General features: G+C 40.5%; 1 protein-coding gene across 1 annotated transcript in view; it reads right to left on the bottom strand.

Moving 5' to 3' along the window:
• Positions 1 to 5,301, bottom strand: part of PSD3 (pleckstrin and Sec7 domain containing 3) — a gene marked incomplete at its 3' end in the record, with an annotated part of 162,442 nt that overhangs the window by 68,735 nt on the left and 88,406 nt on the right. The gene's annotated exons all lie outside the window — the stretch shown is intronic.

Here is a 5,301-nt window from a genome sequence, read left to right as displayed (position 1 = left end):
CACATGGGATCCGAACCCTCGGCGGGAGCGCTGCCGCGCTCCCAAGCAGCGCACTCTCCAGCGCGCCACCAGGCCGGCCCTAGATAGGAGCCTTTAAAAATGGGAAGTGGAGGAGCAGACCATGGCACTATCTGGAGGATGAGCAGTCCGGGAAGAGAGAAAAGCAAGAGCAGAAAGAAGAGCCAAGATGGAAGCAGGCCTGGTGTGTTTAGGGAAGGACAAAGAAGAGCAGGGAGAGTGCAGCTAAAACAGAGTGAGCAGGAAGAGTGGGAAGAGATGAGGTCACAGTGGTACGGGGCGTAGACAGGGATCGTGCAGGAACTTGTAAGTCAGGGTAAGGACTCTAGTTTTTACTCTGGGTGAAATGAGGAAGCCAACAAATTGAGAAAAGACTGAAGTAGAACATTAGTTAAAAGAACACTGTAATAAACCATTGTGACTTGGATCACTTGGATCATACTGGCATTATGAGTGGTGCATTGGTCTGTTTTTGTTGTTTATAACAGAATACCTGAAACTGGGTAATTTATAAAGAATGAAATTTATATATTACAGTTTTGGAGGCTGGGAAGTTCATGGTCCAAGGGGTGCAGCCGGTGAGGGCCTTCTACCGGGTGGGAACTCTCTACAGAGTCCCACAGCAACACAGGCAATGACATGGCGAGGATGGCATGAGCAACAGAGCTAACCTGTTCACTTGCTCTCCTTATAAAGCCATCAGAACCACGCCCATGACGACCCATTAACCATCATACCATTACTCCATGAATGGATCAATCCATTCACCCATTCACCAGGGCGAACTCCTCTCAATCCAATCACCTCTGAAAGGCCCCACCTTTCAAATACCATAATCAGATTTCTCACCCTCTTACACTGTGACAATGAGTGTCAATTCAATTAATTTGGGGGGGGGGGCGGGGAATTCAATCTACAGCAAGTGGTAAAAGAGTAGAACTATGAATACATTTTAATGGAAGAGCTGACCTGATTGCTGATATGCTGGATACTGCACTCCTAGTGAAATCACCTAATGAGTGAGATGCTAAAGTGATGCAGAATAATTGTAACCACGAAAACATACGTTTGATGTGCTAGTTATAATTTTATAATACACATTAGAATAAATATATAACTGTTAAAATCACTCATGCTCATTCATAGATCCCTAGAATTACCTTATATACCATCAATGATGTCTGTATCACATTTTGGGAAGCACTCATTTTAAATAAACTTGATACATTTATATTGTAGAATACCAGACGGACATTAATCGACTTGTGTAGATTTTATCTATCTGTGCACATACACACTCAAACAAATACACGTGCAAATGTTGAAAATGCATACACCGAAATGGTTACAATACTAATTTCTTAGTAGTGGACTAACAGACTTATTTTCTTCATGTTTTTCAAGTTGTCTTCAGTGAATATATACCTCACTTCTGTAAATCAAATTCTTTTTTAAGTGTTGTTTTTCTTTTTAAATATACATGCAAATCTTGTTCAAATCAAGTTCTTTGTTTCTGGTTTGATCTGACGGCAAGGCTTTTTAACTATATATCCAGAACATCCAGGAGAGAAAGGAACTAGGATAGAGGCCTACAAGGCAGGGGTAAGGAGTTGTGTTCAGCAATTAGAAACTGAATCCCAGACAGCAGTGATGGAGATAGCATATATCTTATAAACCCAGTAGATGTCACACCACACGTAAAAATCAAGATACTGAAAGTGAAAGATAGAAGGCAAACGTGAGATGCTATTAAAAAAGCCGTGACCAAGATCTTGCTCACTCACTGGACCAGGGGCTAGCTCTTCTCTGACACTTCACTACTTTGCGGTAAACAAGTTTTCTTGACACATACCAATAATATGACACCATATTTTTACAAATTACTCAAATACTTCCATGTAAATGCCATCTAAAATATTACCCATGTAAAATAAACATCAGTATGCATACCCAGAGCAAGTTCAATGAAAATCAGAGTGGGCTCTAAAAGAAATTGATTATGCTTCTCTCCTTTGTTTTAATAGTGTAATTCTCATAGGTAACTAGGATTAAGTGGAGGTTTTTAGGTCAAACCACTTAGTTCTTGATGTTTTATTACTAATTAGCAAAAGACCATAAGTGTACATAGTAAATGAAATGAGAGACTAAGCTTTAAAAACACTCTGGTCAGCTCTGAGGTTTTCAAGTAATTCTCCACTTTAATTAAGAACAAGGATGACTTTTTATTCACTTCAGTCAGACCAACAACTTGTTTTACCTTCAAGACATCATGCTGAACATCAGGCAGATAGCTACTGGATAAGGGGAGAGTCACTATGGGAATGAAATGGTAGAGGATTGTTCTAAATACCTGCCATGTACAGACACAGCTCTGTACTCTCTCTAATAAAGACCGTAATTACAAATGGCTTTAAGTCATTTATCAAATGAATCATATGACTTAACTAGTTAATAACATAGTGAAATTATATAATGCCATCTGACACAGCTCACACCTTACAGCCCTGAGCAGGACTTTTAATTTCTAAAACAATCTTCTGCCACAATACTAGAGCTTTAGTTTTGATTTCATGTAGAGCTATGGCTTCATTATGTGATCAAGAAATATTAAGTATGAAAAATTACCTAAAGGTCAGAACTGCCTTGGCAGTTGAAACTGTCTTGGCAAGTGAAAGAACACGGGTTTCTTTGAATGGAAATAGTCTGACCCTACCCCTTCATTGTCTCTTCTGCTCTCCAAAAAGCATTTCTGTGTTTAGCAAATCTAAATATCACGAAACTGTCTTGGCAAGTGAAAGAACACGGGTTTCTTTGAATGGAAATAGTCTGACCCTCCCCCTTCATTGTCTCTTCTGCTCTCCAAAAAGCATTTCTGTGTTTAGCAAATCTAAATATCATTATTAATAAAAGGAGGAAAAAAACTAAATGGATTTCGGGAAAATTTTTTAAGTCTGTGCAAATCAAAGTTCAATTTTTAAAAAGTAATAATGTTCAATGGAACAAAAGTAAGCCTTCAGTGGCTGACAATCTATTTTAGTTATCTACATTTCAAAAAGGTTTTGCAACTAAGCCTTGTTTATCTCTCAGTAATCTCAACCAGACTCTGAAAAGTCTACAAATGAAATGCCAGAGGAAAGGGCCTTATACGCACGGACTGAAAGACAACTCAAAACTAACTTTAAAACAAACATAAGGGAGAGGCCTTTGAAAAGGGAATTAAATCTCAAAACACCATTTCCTGCACTCAGCTACCTCCCAAACACCCAGGCTGCTGCTCCTCATTTTAACCAGAAGCATTGCAAAAACTCTCCAGGATCCTAATTTGAGATTATATATATCACTTACAAATGTTCTGATTAGTTAGTTCAGTCTCTGACATTCTTAATTTATCCTAATCCAAATACGTTTTCTCCACTGAACTTTTAGACACAAACCTAATGGAATGTTTCTATATTTTTAAAGTAAAATATTTTCTTAAGCATGAAAAAGGGAAAACACCAAGAGTAGGGTAAAGCTTTCCTTTTAAAAATCCATGGTCAAAAGGAAAACTTCCCTGGCTTCTCTTGTGACATCGAAACACCACTTCTTGCTTTTCTTTACACAACTCCTCTAGCCCTTTAAAGGTGGAGTCTCTGTTTGCTACAGCAAAGCACAGGGGAGTGACAGGTTCTGGCCAGCCACAGAGAAGTCCTACTTCGAGGAAGAAACTTCTGCAAATGTAAGCAGGAACCTCTCTACTCACCCAGAGAAAAACAGTTTTAGCAAAGCACAGGGGAGTGACAGGTTCTGGCCAGCCACAGAGAAGTCCTACTTTGAGGAAGAAACTTCTGCAAATGTAAGCAGGAACCTCTCTACTCACCCAGAGAAAAACAGTTTCCTCAGGTTTCACAGCGCCAGGAGTTCTAGAACACACCACTCACCACCAGTATCACCCACTGTAAGTCAAATCAACACTGAACTCAAGTATGAACAGGGTATCCTCCAAGTACCTTAATCATCACAGAAAGCAAGACTTGAGCGTGACTGTAGCTCTCCCATGACACAGGGATGACACAACTGAGCTCCATGCCGTGTCTTCCCTGCCACCCACACAGCCAGTGGCAGGGCCCTGACAGATGTGGTAGTTACTTAGCAATACTGTGTGGTTATCTCACCCACATCATTCACAGAGACAGACAATGCAGTGCCATCCTTCCATAAAAACTTCTCTCTCCTCCCACATACTGTCAATTTCCACATAATAATTTACATTATTACACAGAGGAACAAAATGCCCGTCTTGTGCTTAGCAGAAAGTAGTCATTTCATGGGGCTTTAAAGATTCTACTGCTGATCTCTTTGTCCTCTGGGTCTTGAACAAAATTACTCTACAGTATTTCAAAGGAATGTGATCACAAAGTGAATATGCCAGAAGAGCTTAATGGGAACTGCTGCCCACCTGAGAGTGTCCCACCCCACCTGAGAATGTCCCACCCCGTCATTCTAAGCAGCTAGGCCTCATGTCCCTCAAGCCCTCTGAGTAATAGGCTCGGGAGTGGGGAGCCAAATCAAAATGTCTCAAAACACTCTGTGATCAACAGTTGGCCTCCCAGGACAACCTGAAGTTGGTGATGGTATATATATTCTGCTAACCTTAAATGAACCCTAGTTGGTCTGCCCAAGCTGAGACAAACATTTCAGTGGAATCTATAATGAACTCTACTTAATTTCTCTCCACTGCTATTCAAAGCATTCAGATAAAAATGATAGTTAACATGTATTAAGCACTTTCGACGTTCCTGGTACTGTTGGAGACTTTTACAGGCATTAACATGTTTCATCCTCACAACAACCCTATGAAGTAGGAATTATTAGTAACACCACTTGACAGATAGGGAAAATAAGGCACAAGTGCTAGGTGTCCCAAGCTCACATCGTTGTGGCATGAGAGGGCTGGGATGTGTATCCAGGCACTCTGACCTCAGAGGCTACACCCTGAACAAGAGCTCACAGTGATTCTCGGAGAGAGGTCTGTGGTGCCAGTGTGGTACAGCAGATTCACAAACAGTGCTCAGATGGGGGAGGCTCGTGGTGGCGACATTCTGGAATAGCAGAATATATGAGGAAGAGAGTTTAATTCTAATTCCAATTTCATCAGTAACTATGTGACTTCGGGCAAGTCACCAGAACGAGCCATTTGAGCAATCAAGCATACAAGTTTTCCTTGTGTATGGTTCCTGATACCATGTAATAATTCACTGTGTATGGCTCCTGTTTCTATGCAATTGTTTTTTGTTTCTATGA

The sequence above is a fragment of the Galeopterus variegatus genome, unplaced genomic scaffold, assembly GCF_000696425.1.
Source record: "Galeopterus variegatus unplaced genomic scaffold, G_variegatus-3.0.2 Scaffold3271, whole genome shotgun sequence".
Classification (NCBI taxonomy): domain Eukaryota; kingdom Metazoa; phylum Chordata; class Mammalia; order Dermoptera; family Cynocephalidae; genus Galeopterus; species Galeopterus variegatus.
Note: the sequence above shows the minus strand (reverse complement) of the source record. Positions and strands in the feature narration are given on the sequence as shown.